General features: G+C 38.8%; 1 pseudogene across 1 annotated transcript; it reads right to left on the minus strand.

Moving 5' to 3' along the window:
* Positions 1 to 12,877: 12,877 nt before the first annotated feature.
* LOC306646669 (mitochondrial fission factor-like) lies at positions 12,878 to 14,489 on the minus strand (annotated as a pseudogene). The gene has a single exon. The product of its transcript is annotated as a mitochondrial fission factor-like (transcript).
* Between the last annotated feature and the right edge of the window lie 217 nt (positions 14,490 to 14,706).

Consider the following 14,706-nt stretch of genomic DNA (forward strand, 5'->3'; position numbering starts at 1 on the left):
GTTAATGATATACTAGGTATTCAGTGTATGGGTATAAATGAATAGAATAAAAGAACTGGTCAATATGCTTGAGTTCAGTTTTTTAAGCAAAACTTATGAAATAAAGCAATACTTTGGTAGTGTAATAACCTTTTACACTTGCTCTCTTCTTTTTCATCAGCATGCCCTAAAGCAGAATTAACTTACATTTATGTAACAAGCCCTACATATAAAAATTTATGTGTAATACTTATAAACACAGATGAAAAGTTTTCTTTCACTTATACATAGAATTGTACAACAAAACACAAATTCCTCTTTATAAATTTTGTGTTGACAAGGACTGTCCTAAGAAAGACAAAAGTGAAAAGAAAAAATTCATTTTTTTCTACCTCTTTAAAAACTTCCATTTGTTTCCTTTTGGTTCTGGTGACTGGATGCATGCCCTTTAGCTTGATAAAGTCAAACTGACTTAAATCAGACAAAGAACTCTTTTGCAGATGCTCAAGAGATGTTTGGATACAAGAAAACAATATCTGTGCCCCTAGTAAGAGAAGGAACTTAATTCTAACATTAAATGAAATACATTTCTCAGCTATGAAGTTTTGAGAATGCAAGAGGAGTTGTTCTTAGACTCTGCTGCTTAAGGTTAAGCTGCATAACACTCCTCAAATAGATGACTTGATGGTAAGTTCTGTTCAACATTTAAAAATGTATACATACGTACCTAACAATGCTCATATACTAAATATTTTTCCATATATTTGCATACTTTGTATTTTACCCTGTTCTAGGCACTTATCTTTTGGATGTTGGCAAATGAGTAATTTGTGAAAGTTTATAATGTTTTTTGATACCCACATTGGCAAGGCTTCGTTCATTACAAATATCTTCATAGTGTTATCATGATCTTCTAATTCTGTAATCATGCGGGACTCCAAAATGTTATAACTTTGATATTTATTACTTTTTAATTTTTGAAATATTGATAACCATAGAAAGAGCTCACATTTTGGGGACAAGTAGTATTCCCTTCCACAAACCACCACCAAGGCCCAGGCCCATATGGATAAATCCTTTGTCTCTTGGGAACAAGGCAGGCTAAGGGACATTAGGGGAGCAGCAGGGAGCCTGGGAAGACTGGGAACCTTATTTATGCTGCTCCCTTGGCACTGGTGACTGAATGCCTTCACTTCCTGGATGCTGTGAACTGATGTTCTGTTCTCCCTGCTTGCATAAACAGACAAACAGTAAGGCAGAACTACAGGAAACTGTATTGGAACAGAGGAAACAATAATATTGTGGAAAACTTTTGGTAGATTATTTTTAAGTGTAGTCTGTCAAAGTGGTGACAAAATTGGAAAAGCACAATGTTTGGTGCTGTGGGTAGTGGGCAATCTACCAGTGAACTTTATTGTCTACTCTCTTGAAAAGTAACAAGTCTTTGCAGAAAACTCATGGCTCATCCACAAGTCTTTTTCTGAAGATGGCTGGCTGGTGAAGGGGATACCAAATTATGCTTCAGATTTTGATTAACTAGTGAGTCAAGCCTGTGAGAAGTAAGTTTTTTCTTCTTCTTTTGTAACTTTCACAGCAATGTTATAAACAAAAGAAGAAAAAACGGTGGAGCCATGTTCTTCATTCAATGAGTTCTTCTAAGTTTTCTCAGTATTCAACACATAGTGGATTATATCTGAAGAACTATTTTTACAGCCCTCATGTTGCTATATTATGAGCAATATTTTTCTCATTATGCACTTTTCTACAATTTATCTAACGTATGTTTGAAAGTTTATACATTAACATTAAACTGCCATGTGTACTAAACTGTTAAACAGTCTACAAGGAAACCAGTTGAAATTGTGCTTTTGTTTTACTGCTCATTAAGAGGGCCTGAGTGATATCTATTTCTTGATTGCTCACTGTCAGGTGCCTATCATCCGCCATTGGCCTGCCTCTTGCCTGTCCATCACCTGCCTTTCACCTACCCATAACACACCACTAGAGATTCACCTCCCACTTGTCCTACAGCTGCCAGCAGCTGACTGCAGACTGCCAGTGGAGCAACAGCTGCCTGCCATTGCTTGGAAGCTCACTGTTACAGTACCTGCAGGTTTGGTTACATGTGGCTGCTGCCATTTTGAGACAATAGCAAGGCCCCATAGGACCCCTGGCCGGACTGACTGAGCTGCATCTCCAGGATCCTTCAGCATGACCAAACACTCCCTGCCTCTGGGGCCCTCACATTGACTGAGTGCTCCCTGACACAAGAAGCCCCAGACCAACTGACGGTGTACTATCACCAGGGCCCCAGACCAAGTGATTGCACCCCACCTCCAGGATCCTGCAACCACACCAAACACACTGGACTTCCAGAACCCCTGCTGGACCAAACACACCCCACCTCCAGGACCTCCAGGCAACCAAGTCCACACACAAGCTGTAGCTTGCCAACACATTTCAAAGCCAGAGCAGCCATCTTGAAAAATCCTGAAAGCCATAGCTCTGATCTTTAGGTGGGGCAAATCCCATCCTGAGACACCTGCTGGAGACTTGAAGCTCATTGTCAGGTACCTCTCATGTATCAGGCTACTGAACACTGGGAGGTTTGAATACTATATGACTGTTTTCTTTCTTCTCCTTATTGAACAATTTTTAGTTTTTATTTCTTACTTTTTTAGGCCCTCTTCTCCTTTTGTTTACCTGTTCCCTCAGAGTCTCTTTCTCCCGTTTTGCATGCTAACATCCAATTTTTTTGATTACACTCTCACTCGTTCTATTATCTAGAACTTCTGTATATTCTTTTCTTATCCCACTAATAGCTACATCCTACATCCCTCTGCATCCTCTTTATCCTCCAATAGAAACAGAATCTCCAATAACTATGGGACATCATGCAAAGATCAAATTTAAGAATGACTGGGATTGAGGAAGGCACAGAGATACAAACCAAATGAATGAACAACCTATACAATGAAATATCAGAAAATTTCCGAAACCCGAAGAATGAAATGGAAAATCAAATACAAGAGGATTACAGAACACCAAATACACAAAATCACAACAGATCCACACCAAGGCACATTATAATGAAGATGCCTAACATTCAAAATAAAGATAGGATTTTGAAGGCCAAGAGAAAAGCATCAGATTACATATAGAGGGAAACCAATATGGATAGCAGCAGACTTCTCAACCCAGACTCTAAAAGCCAGAAGGGCCAGGAGCACCGTATTTCAAGCTCTGAAAGAACATGGTTGCCAACCAAGAATCCTATACCCAGCAAAACTAACCTTCACATTTGAAGATGAAATAAAATACTTTCATGATAAACAAAAGTTGAAGAATTTACAAATAGAAAGCCTGCACTACAGAATATTGTCAAAAAAATATTCCATGAGGAGGAAATGAAAAATAACAATGTAGGTCAGCAAAGGGAGGGACAATATTAGAAAAAAACCAATCAAAGGAGAAACCGAGCCAAGTTAAAAAACAAAAATAAGCCCAAATGACTGGCATACAAATCATATCTCAATAATAACCCTTAAAGTTAATGGCCTAAACTCCTCAATCAAAAGACATAGACTGGCAGAATGGATTAAAAATAAAGACCCAACAATATGCTGCCTGCAAGAGACTCATTTCATAGAAAAAGACATCCACAGACTAAAGGTGAAAGGATAGAACAAAATCTACCATGCACATGAAGTCAGTAAAAAGGCAGGGTTTTCCACCTTTATATCAGATAAAGTGGGCTTCAAGCCAAAGTTAGTCAGAAGGGATAAAGAAGGACATTTCATACTGCTTAAGGGAACCATAAATCAGGAAGACATAATGATAGTAAATATTTATGCCCCAAACAATGGTGCATCCCTGTACATCAAACAAATCCTTCTCAATTTCAGGAATCAAATAGACCACAACACAATAATTCTGGGTGACTTTAACATACTATATAGATCTTCCAAACAAAATACAACCAAAGAAACCATAGAACTCAATAACAGAATCAATAACCTAGACTTAATAGACATATGTAGAATATTCCATCCATCAAAGGGTGGATACACTTTCTTCTCAGCAGCACATGGAACCTATTCAAAAATAGACCATATGTTATGCCACAAAGCAGCCCTAATGGAGATGCAAAAATATTGAGATACTGCCTTGTGTTCTATCATATTATAATGGACTGAGAGTAGAAATTAATGACAAAATAAAAAACAGAAATTACTACAACACCTGAAAACTAAATATGCTGTTGAATGAAACATGGATAACAGAAAACATCAGAGAGGAGATAAAAAATTCTTAGAGGTCAATGGGAACAACAATAAAACATATCAAAATGTCTGGGACACTATGAAAGCGGTACTAAGAGAAAAATTCATTACACGGAGTGCATTCCAGAAAAGAATGAAAAGTTAACAACTAAATGACCTAGCATTACAGCTCAAAGCCGTAGAAAAAGAAGAACAAAATAACAGCAAACGTGTTAGAAGACAGGAAATAATTAAAATCAGAGCTAAAATCATGAAAGTGAAACAAAAGAAACAATTCAAAAAGTTGACAAAACAAAAATTTGGTTCTCTGAAAAAGTAAACAGAATAGACAAACCCTCAGCCACACTAACAAAGAGGAGAGAGAAAACTGAAATTATTAAAAATCATGATGAAAAAGGAAACATCATGACAGTCACTGAGATACATAACATATTGAGAGACTACTTTGAAAATCTGTATCCCAACAAAGTGGAAACTACCAAAGAGATTGACAAATTTCTAGGGACATGTGCTACTCCCAAACTGAACCAGGAGGACATACACCATTTAAACAGATCAATATCAAGCAATGAAATAGAAGAAGCCATTAAAAACCTACCATCCAAGAAAATCAGATGGATTCTCAGACGAGCTGTACAAGACCTTCAAAGAGGAACCCATTCCAATACTTCTGAAAGTATTCAAGGAAATAGAAAAGTAGGGTACCCTACCAATCTCATTCTATGAAGCTAATATCACCCTCATATCTAAACCAGGCAAAGACACATCAAGGAAAGAAAATTTAGACCAATATCCTTGATGAATATAGATGCAAAGATCCTTAACAAAATATTGGCAAACCATATCCAAAAACATATTCAGAAAATCGTGCACCATGATCAATGGGGTTCATCCCTGGAATAAAAGGATGGTTTCACATCTGTAAATCGATAAACATATTCCATAATATCAATAGACTTAAGGATAAGAATCATATGGTTATTTCCATTGACACAGAAAATCATTCAACAAAATACAACACCCCTTTATGCTGAAAACACTAGAAAAAATAGGGATGGTAGGAACATAACTGAACATTGTAAAGGTGATTTATGCTAACCCCAAGTCCAACATCATTCTTAATTGAGAAAAACTGAAAGCATTACCTTTAAAAACCAGAACATGACAGGGATGTCCTCTTTCACCACTTCTATTCAACATTGTCCTCGACAATCTAGACAGAGAAAATAGAGAGACTAAAGAAATTAAAGGGATACAAATAGGAAAAGAGAAAGTTAAGCTGTCACTATTTGCTGAAGACATGATTCTATATTTAGAGGATCCAAAAACTCCTACAGAAAACTTATAGACCTCATCATGAATTCAGCAAAGTAAAATTCAGCAGGCTATAAAATCAAAATGCATAAATCTAAACCATTTTTATACACAAGCGATGAAACATCTGAAAGGAAAAAGAGGAAAACAACTTAATTTGCAATAGCCTCAAAAAAATAAAATAAAATACTTGGGAATCAATCTAAACAAGGAGGTAAAAGATCTCTACAATGAAAACTACAAAATATTGAAGAAAGAAATTGAGGAAGATCTTAGAAGATGGAAAGATCTCCCATGTTTTGCATAGGCAGAATTAAAATTGTCAAAATGGTCATACTAACAAAAGTGCTATACAGATTCAATGCAATTCCAAAGAAAGTCCCAATGATGTACCTCACAGAAATAGAACAAGCAATGATGAAATTCATCTGGAAGAATAAGAATGCCAGAATAGCTAAAGCAATCCTTAGCAGGAAGAATGAAAAAGGGGGTATTGCAATACCAGAACTTCAATTATACTACAAAGAAATAGTAACAAAAACAGCATGGTATTGGCACCAAAATAGACAGGTAGGTCAATGGTAAAGAATAGAGGACACAGACACAAACCCAAATAAATACAATTTTCTCAAACTAGACAAAGGTGCCAAAAATATTCAATGGAGAAAAGATACCTTCAACAAATGGTGCTGGGAAAACTGGAAATCCATATGCAACAGAATGAAACTAAGCCCCTATTTCTCACCCTGCACAAAAATCAACTCACAAAGGATCAAAGTCCTTGAAATCAGAGCTGAGACCCTGAATCTTGTAGAAGAAAAAATAGGTCCAGATCTTCCACTTGTTGGCTTAGGATTGGACTTCCTTAACAGAACTCCCATAGCATAAAAAATAAAAGCAAGAATCAAAAACTGGGATAGATTCAAACTAAAAAACTTTCTCTCAGCAAAGGAAACTATCAGCAATGTGAAGAGAGAGCCTACAGAGTGGGAGAAAATCTTTGCCACTCATACTTCAGATAGAGCTCTAAATTCAAGAATATATTAGAACTCTAAACGCAAGTTACAAATAACCCCATCAACAAATGGGCTAAGGATATGAATAGATGCTTCACAGAAGATCTTCAATCAATCAACAAACATATGAAAAAATGTTTACTATCTTTAGTAATAAGAGAAATGCAAATCAAAACTACCCTAAGATTCCATCTCATCCCAATTAGAATGGTGATTATCAAGAATACAAGAAACAATAGGTGTTGCAGAGGATGTGGGGGAAAAGTACACTCATACATTGCTGGTGGGGCTGCAAATTAGTGCAGCCACTCTGGAAAGAAGTGTGGAGATTCCTTAGAAAACGTGGAATGGGCCCACCATTTTACCCAGCTATCCCACTCCTCGGCCTATACCCAAAGGACTTAAAATCAGCATACTACAGAGATACAGCCACATCAATGTTCATAGCTGCTCAATACTCAATACCCAGATTGTTGAACCAACCTACATGTCCTTCAATTGATGAATGGAAAAAAAAAAAAAAAACTGTGCTGTATATATACAATGGAATATTACTCAGCTATAAAGTTTAATAAAATTATGGCATTTGCAGCAAATGAATGAAATTGGAGAACATCATGCTAAGTGAGATAAGCCAATCTCAAAAAACCAAGGGATGAATGATCTCGCTGATAAGTGGATGATGACACATAATTGGGGGTGGGAGGGGGGTAAAACTGGAGAAAGGAGGGACTGTATACAGAGAAAATAGGGGTGGGAGGGTGGGGGAGGAAAAAATAACACAATGAATCAAACACCATTACCCTATGTGAATGTATGATTATGCAAACGGTATTATGTTTCTCCATGTACAAACAGAAACAACATGTATCCAATTTGTTTAAAATAAAAATAAATAAAAAAAGAAATTCAACATTCAAGATATTAAAATCAATTAAATATTAAAAAAAGTGAGCCTGGGTGCTAGACCTCCAAGTTTTACTGCAAGTCCCCAGTACAGTGTCCTTCATGGGGTTCTGAAATTGGTCTCCTGGTGAAAGGAGAGCTGGTCTCCCTTCTGCTCTGCCCCACGAGCAGAGCCTGAGTGGTGCAGCCCCATCTGTCCCTCTGCCCCCAGTTGGCCCCTTGTCCTTCAGCCCCTGACTTCACAGACACCCCCATACCTGTGTTTTTTCAGGGTTATCAACATCACCTCCCTGAGATAAAAAAAAAAAAAAAAACATTTTATTGCAGCTAAATTGCCAATCTTTACAGCCTCCTGAAATCTGTGAATCTTGCCCTCCAAGTGTAAGGCAGCCAGGTCATGGAAAAAGGGAGACACAACTAGTGCTTCCAAGGGAAGCCACCTCATCAAGGAGACCCTGCCTAACCAATGACGCTAATGGAGCTAAGAAGCTGCTCTTAAGTTCTCTATGAGTGTCTCCTGTAGGAACTCAGCTGACTCTTTAGCAAGACAGGAACAGGTCAATTTGACCAGCTTGATCTTAGACACCCAGCAAAAGAGTTAAAACCAAAATATAGCCATTATTGGACATTTAAAAGAAATAATAGTTGAATGTAACTTAAGATGTACACATGTCTGTTAGCCCACTGGAAGCTACAAATGAAAGAGTCTTGGGCAAATATGCCTGATAAGTATCAAGAGAAATTGCCAGAGTCAGAAATTTTTAGTCAGTTTACACAGGTAAGCTTAATTCAATTTGCTGCTAGTATGATTATCTAGCCCTAAGTAACAGAAATATAGAGATCCCTACTTAAAACACGCTATACCAATAAAGGAATATTTTATAAAAATCAGATGACATTAAGTAGCTTAACTATATTTTCTGGGGACATCAATGACATTAAGATTTAAATGTTGTGTTTACATTCCTGATAACCTGGAGAATGTTAAAGTTCTCAAATTTGTCCTCTCCAGCCTTTATTAGGCCTTGTTATGGGAACAATTTCTCAGGTCTTCCACCTCCTGCTGAGAGATTTACTTCTGTCATCTTCATGATATCCATTGGCATGTTCCAGATGCTGTAACATTTACTTTGTACTAATCTCATTTTAGTACTCATGTCTCTTTTTTTCTTCTATCATAGAAGCACCCCATGCCCAGATGACTTTACAACCTGCTCTTCACCAATCAGACTTCTACCTTGGACCACTCAATTGACCTGTTTTTAAAAGGTAATTCCAAACTGCTTGCCCCTCACTGCCCCCTTTCAGCTTCAAAGCAGCCAGAATGATTGGCACCCCCTTTCCTCACAGCAGTAAGGAGTTCCTAAACCTAAAGGGAGGAATGAATTCAGAATTGGGGACAGGCAGCTAGTAAGAGGGGATCAGGAAAAATTGAGGAAATGAAGGCCATGAAAACCATCTGCCTCTGGAAGTTGGAATAGATTTTGTTAAGGGCTGTGTAAGCATGGTCCACCCAATAGTGCTAAGGCATAAATATGAGAGAATACTGACCTCAGAGAATGAATATGTGTGATGCCTGAATGAGCATGATTCCTCAGTATGAACAACTAAAGAGGGGAATGTGAAAACAGGGTGACATCTGTAAAATCCCCTACAGTAAAGGGCATGCAAACACTAAGGAATGAGAAACTATCTTAATCACCAGGATGCAGGCTGTTGCCACAGTGCCCTCAAGAGCCAATACAGGAGAAATAGGACATGCTGGACATGGGCTTATCAAGGTTATTAAGAGATACCTGTCTGAGGAGTGTGCAGCTGCCTGGGAACCTTATCTATCAAGGAGAGGGGTGCCCAGCCCTGACTCATCTCCTGCATAGTTCACCCCTTCCCTCCTCCCTTCTTCCTCCAGGACCGTTCGGTTCTGTCAGGACTCAATGAGAATAAAACAGATTGGTGGGACCCAACCAAAGAGGACAATGTTTAGCTGTTCAGATGTTAACCAATAATATACAGGTCTTTGTTTGTGAATGCTTGAAAATATCTTAAACAGAGTGCTTTCTCACCCCTTGGGGTTGCTCTGGACTCAGTCATTGTAGTGATCTGAGAGGCTGGTTGTGGTCCAAGCTTGAGCTTGCAATAAAACCTCGTTGTGTGTCTTCCATTATCATGTGTGCACTTTGACTATCTGGGGATAGGTCGATATTGAACCCCAACAACAGAAGCACTGGTCACCAAGTGAGGCATTGTTGTGAGTGGAACTGTATGTTACTGAATCATTGAGAGATCAGGGATATGAATTTCAGCACTTATCTCACTGTAACAAATCTTGAGAATAAAAGCCACAAATATACCATGAGGAAGACTGAAATTGGATGAGGAATGCTTCTTTTCTGCCAGCAAATATCGGTCCTGGGGACCCAGACCCCAAGAGCCATCACCACTTGACTTTGCCTGTTTATATTTCCTGACACCATCTGCCTAAGTTGATGAGGCATTCCCTCATTGAAGGAAACTGAACTTTCCCAGGAGAAACACCTTCCTCTAACTCACCCCTATCTCATATGATAGGCAAGATCCAGAAGAAGCACTGGCTTGTGCATTTTGCACATCACTCTGCTGCTTAGAATTTTCCAAAGTAAAATGCTAAAAGGAAAAGTTAAAAAAAAAAAAAAAAAGTTCAAGGATGGTGTCAGAAGATTGTGAATGTAATGACTGGGGATGGATGGTGAAAGATCCCCAAAATCTTCTTTCACACTAACAAACTGTGTATATTCAAATACCCACCTAGTCCTGCCTCTCCTCCTGCCCTGTCCTCCATGGACCACTGATATAATTTTCTGTTCAGGGATCAACCGGTTTCCTGTTTAAGTAAAGATGGGATAATTCTTTCCCTCAGGACACACTCCTAGATTGTGGGTCTTGACATGCAAAAAAATGTTTTTTGCAAGATAGTTCTTAAAAGGACAATTAAGAATTCTTTAATCATTGTTTGCCTTTGTCTACCATGCTTCTCTGCATAGAACTTCACAGACACGGAACCTGAGGGGATCTAATCATGAACATTAAAGAGCTGCTCCTGTGCTGATGGTATAACCCATCCCTTATGGCTCTGGATTTGCGAGATGAATGCCTGGGGTTCAAATCTCCAGCAGTTTTTGGAAAAAAAATATAAAAGGAAAAACACTTCTGAGGGTGCAAACCTTCTATTCTCTCAAGCTTTTTTTTTTCTCCTCCATTAATCAAGGGGATCAAGACAGTTAAATATCTACAAGTTTCACCTGCAAGCAATTTCTATTGACACCTTTCAGCCCAGATCTGCACTCAAAGAAAGCATTGTATTCCCAGTCACCTGCATTCATTTCTAAAGAGTATGTGTTCTTTCACATCTTTCAACTCTCATTAGTTTACAGGTTACATCTAACTCGTGAGTATGCTATAGCCATCTTTTTCCAGCAAATTCTCCTGATAGACAATGTGCACCAGGTTGTAGTAGCATGAAATTCAAAATGGCACCTCGCTGGCCCTTGCCAATTTGGAGGCTCTTTGGAGTAATTCCAAGACTGCCAATTAAGAGGACTGCCACACCTGAGCACTTTCTATGTGAAACAAAAAATCACCTGGAATACCAATATGTGAAGACAAAAGAAAGCCCCCAGGCTGTGATTTCCTAGTTAGTTTTATTTTGTATTGACTTGCTTATGACTTGATGAAAGATGGTAGGATTTGGGGCTGAATCCATGTTAGTTACTGCTGATAGCATTCAGGAGAAATGGGAGAATTTACCACATACTCACATTATCATTGGAGCTCCAGTGTCAAAAGGAAAAGAGCACTTGTAGAGACTCTTGTTAATTTTGGTGGAAGTTATCAATAGATGCACTGTAGAAGTGGGAAAAGCATATGTTGTTCTCATGTTTACCATGGATATTGGAATTACTGGATTGTGCTTTGTAGGGTAAGGGGAAAAAAAGCATTCATTGCAAGAACTTAAACCGAAAGAAGATATTAAGAGACATTAAGCATGTTGGAGGTTGGTGGTGGGAAGCAAGTCAAGAAATAAAATTCACTTGACAATTTGCCAATGCCTGTTGAACAAGTTTCCTTCTCAGTAAGTCTGATCTCACATTCAGATATTCTTGAACCACTCCTGTTTTGATATTCAGTTTTGGGTCTTCACTTTTGCCTATTAGCTGAGCTGCTTCTTTACATTTGTGATACTGTGGTGCTGTCTTTATTTTGAGAGTTGGGTTCAGTGCTGCATATTCCAAATTCAACTCATTTAAATTTTAGTTCATGGGTATAAGTGCTGTGATTGAAAGAAAGCCTTTTCATATGTTTCTCATGCCAGAAAAATATGAATCAGCAAATGTATAATCAGCTGTCCCTTGAGATCAGGAAGAAAGAGCCATGAGTTGGCAAGGGCTTTGAGGTCATTGCAAGGGGAATTAGATTCTATAATGATGGTTTCTTTCAGAATAAACTGGCAAGTACTACTTCCTGTATTTATAAAGTATGTTGAATCTGAAGACATGTCATGAAATTTGAAGGTAGATGATAATGGCTGAATATTTTTAGAATGTCTCTTCATTGAAGTAGAATTTCTGCACCAACAGCCTTCTGCTTTCAGAGCCAACAAAATGTCCTTTCTCTCCTTCTTTGAATATTCATCTTGGAAGCTTTTCATCATAGCCCTTTCAACATGGTGCATGTTCCAAAGTGGAGTTTCACCATGTGATGCTGTGCTAGTCATGCCATCAACAGGCTCTTATATCATCCACTGGCTTGTAGGCAGCATCCTCCTGGTGCTACTATGGGGACTGGTGGAAATTTACCTCATGGCCTTGTGCCAGGCTGACAAAAGTCTGGTCAAGAGAAACAACACATGTGTGAACACTGATAGGACATAAATTTCTTTATCTCCAGATGAGATAAAGTGGCCCTGGAATTTCCAAGCAGGTAAATTTCTAAGTGCAGCCTACTTGTAAGGCCAGAGCCAAGGAGGTGTGTCCTTACAGGTGTAGTGAGCACAGAATATCTCCCCCCACATGTCAGGACCATCCTATCCTCCTTCCAACATCCTGAGTGAATGGCTCCCATGATTCCATAATAGACTTCAGAAGAGGAATCCACCTTCACCTTGAAGAACAACTTTCCAGGTTCCAGTTTTCACCTGGCTGAACTTTCTCAGAAAAAAGGAGCAACCAGCAAGATTGGGTGTGAAGTATCCCAATTCAAAGATTACCTAAGGCACCATGCTCCACTGCCCTAAGCTCTCACCAGCAATAATTCAGTGTGGTTGCTAGGGCCCTAGGCTAGTGTTCTGACTATGATATTCTGGGTGTGCCCAGTCTTGTAGGAGCAGGTTCTTTTTTTTTTTTTTTTTTTGGTTGACAGTTTATTAAATACACTACAATTGTACCTTTTTCTGTAGTTTTTAAATCATTCACACATGGACTTAGTAAAAACATATTTTATAGAAAACCATCTGCAAAACTAAAATGAAAATAAAAATGCAGCATAATGCACACATATTAAACTGCTGAACTGTTAGGCATATTTTAATTTAATCTGTACAGGTGATCATGAAATATTAGGTGGTTTGATTTTCTTAAATCTGTCACCAGACCATGACTTCAAGTGTTAAAACATGGAAGCAAAAACATCTACCAATGAAACTGTGTCTGAGAAACAGGACAAACATTGTTTTTCTTCTACAGATACTTTTCTAAATCCACCCTTTATGCATTCTGTTTTCCTGTCACAGAATTAGTTGTTCAGAATGGTGATGCAAAAAATTAATTTCATTTAAAAACACAAACTGGAGCCTATTTACAAAACATGCAAAAGGAGAATTTTATGTAGGTGTTACTGCAAAACTGATTTAAGGTGACCACAACTGAGTGATAGAATACACCTTTACTTCTACAAATATAGGCCCTTTCCCTCTACTTTCTGGAAGAAATACATTTTCAGAGCATGAACTATAAAACGGCATACAATGCAAAGACAGAAACAAAGAAGTTTGCAAATCTTTTATATTTCCAGCTGTTGAGACAATATATTTGAGTGCTGAAGTTAGCTCTAGCGGCGAAACCAGAGCCAGCTATTAAGCAGCCAGAATGCTACAGTTATTGAATACATGACCATTTCTCTTTTAGCACGCTCTTTGTTCTCCTCTTCTAGAAGTTGTAGATGTCTATTTAGTTTGATTATCTGTCATCTTAATGAAGCTCATCTACAACAGTCATGTCATCTGATGTGCCTTCAATTGTTGTTTCTATATTTGAAATGCCATACATGGAATCGTTTCTGACCAGCTGTCCATTTTGGCAAACAGCATTTTCACTCATAGAATGCTCTCTTTTAAGCCTGTCAACTGCATGAATTTCTTCATTTTGAGGTGTTGGAGGAGATCTTTCTAAATCCAGAAACTCTAATGGTCTTTCACTTAATGTAAGCACATGAGGTGGTGTTTTAGTGCCAGAGGTTTAAAGAGAGTTGAATAAGGTCAAGATCTGCTGGTCTTGAAAATGAAACGTCTTCATTATTTCCTGCTACAAGAATCCTCTCTGGAACTTGCATTATCACACTAGCATTTAGAATGCCTTCTTGAAATTCTTGTTCCAGGTCAGCATTTGGTGGTGCTACTTTAAGTTTTTCTGGGACCCTCATTCGCTGACTAATACCTTCAGTATATTCTATTTCATACTGAATTCAACTAATTTCTGCCATCTCAGCAGCAGTGGGTGAAGGAAATGCTGCCCCACTTACCAAATGTGTACCAACTACTGCTTGCTGTTTGGCACTATCTGCTTTTGTGCTTCATATTACATCCTTCAACTTGCTTCAATGTGCATGTGCTGGAGTTAGAGCCACTTTGGTTCCCCTGGGCCCGCTGGAGAGTCCCCAGAGAGGGCCACCACCCACTGGCTCCTGGGGTGCTCGGGCGAGCGCTCTCAGAGGCCATTGGCTGAGCACACTGAGGTGCCAGGGCAAAGCACAGGCGGAGCAGCCCTCAGTGGGCCAACAGAGACCAGGAGCAGGTTCTTAACGAAATAGCGCTGGAGCCAGTGCTCTTCTTGATGACCCACGTGTCTACAAGGACACCTCCACCCAACCAGGCCCACTGGAACTGGTGGGGGATAATTGTCCGCTGTCATAATACCCGGTGTGGTCAAATGAGTGCAGTGACACCTAGTGGTCTTGCG

This window comes from Sciurus vulgaris, assembly GCF_902686455.1.
Source record: "Sciurus vulgaris genome assembly, chromosome: 16".
Taxonomy (NCBI): domain Eukaryota; kingdom Metazoa; phylum Chordata; class Mammalia; order Rodentia; family Sciuridae; genus Sciurus; species Sciurus vulgaris.